The sequence below is a fragment of the Chrysemys picta genome, chromosome 2 (genome assembly GCF_011386835.1).
Source record: "Chrysemys picta bellii isolate R12L10 chromosome 2, ASM1138683v2, whole genome shotgun sequence".
NCBI lineage: Eukaryota > Metazoa > Chordata > Testudines > Emydidae > Chrysemys > Chrysemys picta.
In genome coordinates this window covers 3,185,882-3,195,787 of record NC_088792.1, presented here as the reverse complement: position 1 = coordinate 3,195,787, position 9,906 = coordinate 3,185,882, and the positions used below count along the sequence as shown (strand labels likewise).

At 59.8% G+C, this 9,906-nt stretch overlaps 1 long non-coding RNA gene across 1 annotated transcript; it reads left to right on the top strand.

Moving 5' to 3' along the window:
• Positions 1–2,186: 2,186 nt before the first annotated feature.
• LOC135981890 (uncharacterized) lies at positions 2,187–9,417 on the top strand. Its single transcript, XR_010599065.1, has 3 exons — positions 2,187–2,576; positions 8,005–8,091; positions 9,262–9,417. It is a non-coding gene; the product is annotated as an uncharacterized LOC135981890 (long non-coding RNA).
• The last annotated feature ends 489 nt before the right edge of the window (positions 9,418–9,906 follow it).

Below are 9,906 nucleotides of genomic sequence, written 5' to 3'. Positions count from 1 at the left end.
AAGGGGATTCAGGAGAGGCAGGAAAAACTGACACTGGGAACCGGGACACACACACCAGAAGATGCAGCCATGGGGAGTAAATCGGTGGTAAATCGGCACCACATAGCAACTCCCCGGAGGGGGTGAGATGAGTCACCCCCACCCCACACACACCCGGTGAACTTGTGTCACCACACGGGCTGTCCCTCTGCTCTGCTCAGCGCCTGCTCCCCTTCTGGCAAGCACCCCGCGCTCTCCGGTGCTACGGATCCTCGGGGAGAGACCCACGGGACGTGTGCCGCTAACACTGCTGGGCCCAAGGAGAGGAGACCACGTGCTGGTGTGCAGGTTTCTCCCACTCCCGCTTTTCTGATTTGGCCCCGACTCTGTGCCCTCCTCGTGACCTTCCTCCCAGTAGGAACCTGCGCTTGCCTCTTCAGAGCACCTCCTGTTTACAGCCATTCACTGAGCATCTTTGCCAAACCTCTGTTGCTGGGCCACCTGTTTGCCTTCCTTTTCCGACCCTGCCTCCTGGAGTCCCTGCCTTCCTCCCCCGTCCCAGCCCGCGGTAACTCCATCGCCTTCGGCGTGACACAGAGCAGACCTGGGCCCGTTCCGAGCTGAGCGGTATTCTGGGCTGGATGTGGGGCTCCGGCGTCCGCCCCGCTGCAGTCCCAGCCGGAGGCTGCTGCTGGCTGGGTTAGCACAGGGGGACGAGGGAGCACTGACTCCACACAGAGGCAGGCCCTGCTTCCCACCGAGGCTGCACCGCCCCTGCCCTGGTGCCCCAGGGCTCGGCCCTCTGAGAGGAGAAGCAGGAGATGCTGCAGGACAGCGTGTGACCATAACAGGCCAATCCGTTTGCAAAGCGCTTGGGGCCCGGCTGTGGGGAAGACGCCAAGTTACCCGCTGTCCGGTAGAGACAAGGGCAAACTCCAGACTGTACCATCACCTGCAGCAAGATCCTGTGGAAATGAAGGCTACTCTGCTGGGAGGGGAGCCCCCACGCCCCCTTTCTGCCTCCGCCGGGCCTCACTCCAAAGCCGCAGGGCTTTCCCCATCCCCCCTGCACCCTTGCCCACATTCCCTTCGCAGCTTCCGGGGAGACCGGTCCTCCCAGCCCACTCGCTGAGGATCAGTGGCCAGCACATGCCCTTCTCCAGAACCCAGAGCTGTGGGCCTCGCTGAACCCCACTCCCAGGGATTACATTCTCCTAGAGCAGAGGTTCTCAGACCCATGGTCCGTGAACCGCCAGTGCTCCGCGAGCTCCATTCAGGTGGTCTGCGGATAGTTCCCTCTCAGGTGCACGCAGGACAATGAAGGGCCACCCACCTAATTAGTGGAGCATGCAGGTGTGGCTCCACTAATTAGATGCCTGGACTCTGGAGAAGATGCACCTGTAAGGTGAGGTGGTGGCCTTCGGGGGGAATAGGAGGTAGGTGGGAGGGGGCAGTGGGGTGAGAAGAGCGGGTGGGGGGAATTTGGGATGTGCAGGGCTGCGGCAGCCAGAGAAAGAGGTGACTTTACCCAGCTCCAGGGTTGTGGTTGCCGGGGAGAGATGGCCTCCTTCCCAGCCCCAGCTCGGGGGCTGCTGCAGTGGGGGAGAGAGGGAGAGACCACCCTCTCCTTCCCAGCCCCAGCTCGGGGGCTGCTGTGGCAGGGGAGAGGGCACATCCATCACATTAGAAAGGTAAGACTACTGATCTTAAAATATGAGTTGTGTGCTTTTATGTGTAGAACAAAAAACAAATGTTTTTATGTAGCACTTTTATCCAAAGCGCTTTATAATAGCTAGCTAATGGTACAAACAATATTTGGAGAGATCATTAAGTGGTCTGCTGAGACCCTCAGCAATTTTCAAGTCGCCTGCGGAAAAAAAAGTTTGAGGACCACTGTACAGAGTATTTCCCAGAGCCCCCTCCCACCAATACTATAAAAATCCCAGGGCCCAGTGGGGCTGGGGGGCTCCAGGCTTCAGCTGCTAGGCTTGAGGAGGTGGGGACTCAGGGCTTCTGCCTTGTGGTGGGGTGGTGGGGCTGGGGCTCCGGGATTCAGCTGTGGGGAGGGGGGTCTCAGGGTTTCAGCCCTCAGGACTTCGGCCCCGCGGGGTTGGACTATATACCGGAGCTCCGCTCTGGACGGCTCCTGCTGAAGTGAAGGGCTGCCCCATTCCCCACCTCGCTAGCTCCCTGCGCGCACCCTGCCCCGGGGGAGCTGCTGACTCTGTTTCCCTCTCTCCCGAAACGGGCGGTTCGGTCGGCTCTGGCCTGGCTCGCTCACAGGTCTGGCTCTCCCTTATCGGGGAGCCGGCTGGGTGAGTCAGTGGCCAGTCAGGAGCAGGAAGGTAAATATAACGACAGGCAGGAGCCCAAGCCGTTAGGCAGGTTGCCTGGGAGCTGGGATCCAACAGTCAAGGTCCGTGCGGGGTTGTGACATTGCATCGCCCTCCGGCAGGACAGTCTGCAAGGACCGAGCCCGCTGCAGGATGAGGCTCTGGCTGCTGGTGGGTTTGGCGGCTGCGCTCACCCTTGTGGCGGTGGCCAGGGCCGACCCGGGGGACTCGACGGAGGTGGAAGATGCGGTAGGAGAGAGAGAGGTTTGTACTGTGGTGGGGGAGGGACAGGCCTGAGCAATGAGACGGGGGGACAGACAGTGGGAGAGGGGGACCAGGGACCCCACCCATCGACCCGCAGAGGCTTCGGGTTCGACATTATTCAAAAGAAGCAGCGGTTCTGGGTGCGGGTGCGCGGCGAGACACGGCCGGGATCGTGGAAGGAGAGGGGGACCAGGAATCCCACCCATCGACCCGCAGAGGCTTCGGGTTCGACATTATTCAAAAGAAGCGGCGGTTCTGGGTGCGGGTGCGCGGCGAGGCACGGCCGGGATCGTGGAGTCAGCGAGGGGCAGCCGTGCTCCCAGGCCGGAGCCCGCAGGCGCCAGCTTCTCACCGGCACCGGGACCTTCCTGAACCAAGGCCTCTACGCCAGGAACACAGGGCTACCTACCCCTCTGATACAGGAACACAGGGCTACCTACCCCTCTGATACAGGAACACAGGGCTACCCCTCTGATACAGGAACACACGGCTACCTACCCCTCTGATACAGGAACACACGGCTACCTACCCCTCTGATACAGGAACACACGGCTACCTACCCCTCTGATACAGGAACACAGGGCTACCCCTCTGATACAGGAACACAGGGCGGGCTACCCCTCTGATACAGGAACACAGGGCGGGCTACCCCTCTGATACAGGAACACAGGGCGGGCTACCCCTCTGATACAGGAACACAGGGCTACCTACCCCTCTGATACAGGAACACAGAGCTACCCCTCTGATACAGGAACACAGAGCTTGCTGTACCAGCTCAGACAATTAATCCAGCTGCTCCAGTGTCCTGCCTGGGGCAAGGGGCAATACTGGAAGCATCTCAGGAAGGCAATCAAGCCGTCCGTCACCTCCCACCATAATTCCACTGGCAGTTTGTGTGTGTGCATGTGTGTGTATGGTGCTGTCGTGCGTGTGTGTAGCTGTGTCTTTCTCCTTCCTGGTCACTAACTGTGTGATTTGCTTCTCTATTGTAGGGTTTCAGAGAGACAAGGTGGGGGAGGTGATGTCTCTTATTGCCCTGAGAGCGAAGCTTTGAGCCGCTCAGAGCTCTGGGTGCGGACCTGCAGAACAACTCTGGGTGGCTCGAAAGCTTCTCTCTCACCGACAGAAGCTGGTCCAATAAAAGCGATTCCCTCCCCTACCTTGTCTCTCTCAGAGCCTGGGACCCACACGGCTCCCCCAGCACTGCAGACAACAGCCTCTAGGGTCTGTTGGTTGTGTCCATCGCTTTCCTGCTGCGCTCCCAAGCTGGGAGCTGGGCTGGCGAGGAAACACACTGCAAAAGGCTGACTGTGAAAGTAGGAATGGGGCAGTTGCTGTCAGCTTGGGGAGGAGAAGCAGGGACGAAGGGGGTGACATCGGGAGGCCTTTGGTTGGAGCAGCTCAACTGCTTAAATTACAAAAGAAAAGAATAAGGCACCTCCTCTTGGAGACCTGCAGGCACTGCCCCTGCCCCCTCCTGCTCCCCCAAAACGTGGCTGCCAAAGCCTCACTCTCCTGCAGCTTCCCCCCTTGCCTGAGAGTCTCTTCCCTGGTCCCCCCATCGCCCTGCAGCTCAAACTCCTTGTCCTGCTTCTCTGGGCGCTCCCCACCCAGCCCTGCCTGTGTCTCTGGCCTCGTCTCGGCTGGAATTGCCCCTGTCCTGTCCAGTCAGCCAGTGCCACTGTCCTCCAGAGCCTTCCTTCACCCCTCGCTCTCCCCGGCCTTCCAGTGTCCTCCCACAGCCTGGCCGCAAAGCCCTTCTCCTCGCTGGAGTCACGCCCCCGAGCAGCCCTTACAAAGAGGGAACATGCTCCCCCGGCTCTGTAAGAGAAACATGGGACCCAGCAGGAGCCCTGTCTGTCACCCGAGTACCCCCGGACCTGCCCCCTACCCCTCACCCTGTTACACCCTCACTTGGCCACCGCCCCCCGGCTCAGTGGTTCTCGGGCAGTGGTTTGCGGATCCCTGGCGGTCGCTGGAGGACAGCTTTGTGTGGGTCACAGGCTGCTGGCTAGTCCATCTGAGAAAGCGCACAGCTGACAAGGGATGTCCGTGAGAGGATGGGCCAAATCCGCCACTGGTGTAAACCGGACCAGCTGCCCTGAAGGAGGGAGAACTGTACGGATTCTGGCCTCGTTTGGAGCCCTTGGCATAGATGGGACACTCCTTGGGGCAGGGCCTGTGTCTTAGGAGTCTTCTGTGCAGTGCCTGGCACAGCCGTACGCACCACAGATTAAACTAATAACCACTGTAATGCCCACGGGCCTTGGGACTGACCCACATGGTCCCTATCTGTTCAGGCGGCCCTGTGGGGAAGGGACGAGCTGCCTATGCCTTGGCAGCAGGTTTTAGGGCTAGTCTACACCACAAAGTTAGGTTGACCTAACGGTATTGCTCAGGGCGGTGAAACATGTCTTGCCCCTTGGGACAGAGTTAAGGGGACAGCCCCTGGGTAGGCAGCACTATTGGTGCATTGACCCAGCTCCCGCTCTCAGAGCAGTGATGGAAGGACCCCTCCCGTCGCTGTAGTGTCTACCATTCAGCTGTGTCGCTGCGGCATGTCTAGTGCAGGCGCAGACTGGGGCGGGGGCCGACCGCCCGCAGGGCTGCTGGGAGTCGGAGCAGGCAGTGACACTGTGGCCGACGGGGAGGGAACGGACATTGGGCACGGCAGTGGGGCAGGCTGGTCCCTGGCTGGCCTGGTCCCACCGAGTCAGGCCTTCGAGGGATGGAGCAGGGCTGGTGTGCAGGGGGGGATGGAGCTGACAGCATCTGTGTAACAGAACATCCCGATCAAGGGGTAGCCACGTGCTTCACCCGCTGCCTGGCCAAGGGCCCCCTTCCCCTCCCCACCCCCTCTTGGTCGAGCTGGGGAGGGCCTTGCTGAAAACATGTTTGTGTGACTGCAGGGTTTGCACTGTGCAGATCCCAGCTCCCCCTTGCTCAGGTCAGGGCTTGTGCAATGGGCAAACATTTCATCAGGCACTTGGCGAAGGGCGGACAGCGGTGGGAGGGGGAGGGGGGAATGAGATTGGGGGAGCCCCTTTTTCGCGCCCCAAACAGCTTTTTACACTCTCAGGTTTTACCCACGGCTCACATACCTCAGCCCTCACCTGCTAGTCCAGGCCGGGGCCCACACGCCAGCTGGCGAGTGACCCCCCTGTCTCCCCACCCAGCTCTGCGAATGCACATCCGTCCTCAGCTGCTGTCTGGGTCTCCACACAGCAGAGCCAATGAGAGGAAAGCGAGGCAGGGAGCTCAGAGTGGGAATTTGCTGTAACATTTTTATGAACTATCGGTGTGACTCGGGACTAGTCGCTTGGCATGGTCGCGTCCTCGGGGGAAGGAGTTGCTGCTCTCCCTGGGCCATGGGAGATCAGGGCTAGAGGTCTGAGATGTAGGGCCTCTAGGGCTTGCTGGCCTGGACTCAGCTGAGGGGAATGGAAACCCCTTCAGAGACAATGGAAGCCTCAATGACCCACGTTAACTCCTAGAGCGAGTTACCTCTCCCCAGCTCCCTGCGGGGAAGCGGGGTGCACGGCCCTGGCTGAAGAGCGGGCAGGGGGCTGTGTCTTAAGAGAGCAGGCACAGAGGGCCAAGAAGAGAGAACTGGGTGCCGAGGAGAGGGCGGGTTTGGGGCTCTGGCTCCCACCCACATGGACTCTGGCTGGAATTTACCTTCCCCCCCCGACCTCAGCTGTGCACCAGGGAACTAATAAAAACAACCTTGTTTGCAGAAGGCTGCCTGACCTCACTGCAGGTGCCCTGGTGGCATTGCTCCCCGCGGAGGAACAGCCTCGCTCAGGGCTCTGCTCTCGGTCGGACTGGCGGTGGAGAGCCAGGGGGATAAACAGGAGCTGCTGGAGCCAGAAGGCCCCTCCAGGAGGTGCTGAGGTGGTGTGGCCACCCTGGTGGGAAAGTGTGACCCTGGGGGGTCTGGCACACGAAGCAGGGGTACTGCTGGGAACGGTTTAATGACTGAGGCATAGCCCAGATCTTGCAAACCCTACAGCAGGTATCTAGGGGGCAGTGGAGCCATCAGGGTTTCTGAAGACGTCATAGCAACGTAGGCTGATGATTGCTGCGCTAGATCAAATTCATCGCTGGGGAACGAAGGGAACGCATGGAATGAATTCTCACAGAGCTTTAGTAACGCATTTGATAGACTGAAAAGCAGTTGAGCAGGCCCATAAATCAAGGGTAACGACATAGCGCGGGGTACTAAGGGCTGGAGAGGCGTCCAGTGGGCATTGCAGGGTTCTGGGTTAGGTCCAGTCCGACTGAAGAGCCAGCGGGATGCCCTGGAGAGGTGCGTGACCAGTCTGTTCACAGCATCTCCACGGGACACCAAACTGGAAGGTGTCGCAAACACTAACAAGGAGAGAGAAATGACAGAAAGTTGCTGAGAGAGATTCGAAACCAGGGCAAGAAATAAGCCAGTGGAATTCAGCTTGGAAAAGTGGAAGTGAAGACATGGGGGGTGTAACAACCCAAAACACAGCGGGAAAGACCGGAGAAACAGCCGTGGCCGAAGAGACCTGGGAGGAGAGTAGTGCAGAGCAGGTGGGCTATGGGTCTGCCTTGTCATATGGCCACGACAGAGGATGTGGGCTTGGAGTTGCGCCCACCGATGCATTGTGTCATACAGCGACGAGGCGATGTCAGTGCAGCGCTGGTGAGAGTGTCCCAGGGGGACTGAGTCCCGTTCTGGGTCCCTCACGCCCAAAAGGACCTCACCAACTCGGGAGGAATTCAGTGAAAAGCCAGAGAAGGGCTTGAGGGGCTGCAGGGACAGGGTTATGGGGAATGATGAAAATGACTAAAATGTCACAGACACATAGAAATGTAGGGCTAGACGGGCCCCCAGGAGGCCACGGAGCCCTTCCCCCTCCCCCACCATGGGGGTGCTAGCTTGTCTTGGTGACACAAAGGGGGACTAATAGTGTGTGGCCATTTCAAGGGGAGAACGTCAGGCAGGGACAGGAACCATGGAGTGGGTCAAGGGGCCTAGCCTGGAGTAAAGAGAGAAAAGTGGGCAAAAGTAGATGCTGGCGGAGAAGGAGGAAAGGTCTCCGAGCGGTGAGGGCTGGCAGACTGCGCACTCGGCCCCTGAGGGGGGCTGGTTGCTATTTAAAAGGGGACTGGACAAAGCATGGCAGAGACTAACCCTGCCTTGGTGCCGGGGGACGGGTGATACGCTCTCCATTTCTACCGTCTGTTACCCTGTGCTCTTCCTCCTGCTCTCCCACCTCCCTGCTGTGCCAATGCCAGCCTCGGGCACCCAGCCAGCTCGGCGAATGCTCCCCAGCCCTGCCCCCACGGCACTGATCCTGCTCTGAGCGTTCCCTGAGACTGGGCAGTGAGCTGGTGCAAAATACAGACTGGCACCGAGACGTGGCCCTAACCGCCAAATTCTCTCCACCCCCAGGACCGGCTGCGAGTCAGGAGGGAGGACAGAAAACGCAAGCCACCACCTTCCCAACCCTGTCCTGGGTGCTATTCTCCTCTGAGCAAGGTGAGCTGGGAACAATGGAGGCCCCAGAGAAATGGGGCCCGAGAGGTTCTGCACCAGAGATGGGTTAGTGAGACAGCGGCTGAGCTGGGGGAGGCAGAGCAGGGCAGGGGAAGCCACAGCTGCAGATTAACAATTGTGGAATAAAACACAGGGATCTACCTGGGAACGGCCCAGACTGCATCCTGCCCCCCCCCCCCCCGCCCCCGAGCAGGAGTCTGAGCCGGGGAATCTGCCTGAACCTGGGGTGCAAGACAGAAGAATCAGCCAGCGATGGCCAGTCTCCACTGCCCAGCCCCGCCCTCCAGCCAGCCCTTCCCAGACCATCTCGAGGAAGGGCCCAGCAGACGTTGGGTGTTTGCGGGCTGGGATTGTTGTTGTACTTACAGCCTTTCCATACAAAACACAATTTACATGGAGAACAAGGGGGCCGCACTGTTCAGCCTCCCGAGGTCAGAGTTAAGGTGGAAAGGCCTTACTGTAATCCCCCATTCCCACCTGTGCTGCTCATCCCCACCCCTCTACTCCCCCGCAGGGTGCTCCGGGCCCCCCTCCTTCTGCAGGGTTCTCTAGGGTGTCACTCCTTGTCCTTCTCTCTGTGCTCGCCTGTCCTGACTGTCAGGGGGGCTCTCCCATGGGTGCCCGTGCTATGTGCAGAGCATCGAGGGATAGAAGCCATGGCAGGGCGACAGCGCGATAGATTGTCACAACCCCAGCGTGGCTGCATCACCAGGGGAAGCTGCATCTGCCCCGTGACTCAGAGCTTGTCCACTCGGCGTGTGACACGCCGGGGTGTGAATTCACAGCGCACTAGCCTGCCGCACACCGCCCGGCTGCACGGCCCTGCTGCCGCGCACTAACCGTTCTGCAGGGTGCTTTGATCCGCCCGCCCCTTCCTAGGCAGTGTCAGCGGGAGCACGGGGAGGGGCCTTCCCCGGTCAGGCTGCAGAGAGCCCAGCTGCCCGTCGCGGGGACTGAACGGCGTGTTTCCAGCTTAGCTCACCCAGCCTCACTGTCCTACAACTCTGAACTGCCCAGGGACCTCTCTGCCCTCCACAGGCCACAGCCCCCAGCCGCCTGGCCCAGCCCTGCCCGGGGCAGGTCCTGACGCTGGTTCTGAGGCAATGCCCACTGCCGCCGAGCCCTGAGACGGCTCTCATCTTCTCTCTGCAGCCAGATAAACCAATGAGAGGCAGGAGACAAGTGGAGAAGCAGCAGCAACCCAGACGCAGACTCAGGCCTGAATCTACCTGGAGATCAGGCTCCCTGATTCCAATAAAGAAGGAAGTGGTGAGGCTGCAAGGCGTGAGCGCAAGAGAGAGGCCATGTCACATGCACAGCCCCTCAGCCCATGCTCAGGGACAGGGGAGGGGAGTTACTGAGTGGAAATGGTGGCTCAGAAGGAAGGGGAGGGAGAGAGCTCCAAGCTCCATAACCACTGAGCCAACCAGCCACTATCCTGGTATCTCACGGTGTGCAGCAGGCCTGCGAGCACCGTGGTGTGGGTAGACAGACCTCCTGTCCTCTAGCAGGGAGCTAGAGCAGGGTCTTCTCCCCAGACTTGTGGGGAGGATGTGGAAAAATTGGAAAGAGTCCAGCGGAGGGCAACAAAAATGATTAGGGGTTTGGAGCACATGACTTATGAGGAGAGGCTGAGGGAACTGGGATTGTTTAGTCTCCAGAAGAGAAGACTGAGGGGGGATTTGATAGCTGCTTTCAACTACCTGAGGGGGGGTTCCAAAGAGGATGGAGCTCGGCTGTTTCTCAGTGGTGGCAGATGACAGAACAAGGAGCAATGGTCTCAAGTTGCAGTGGGGG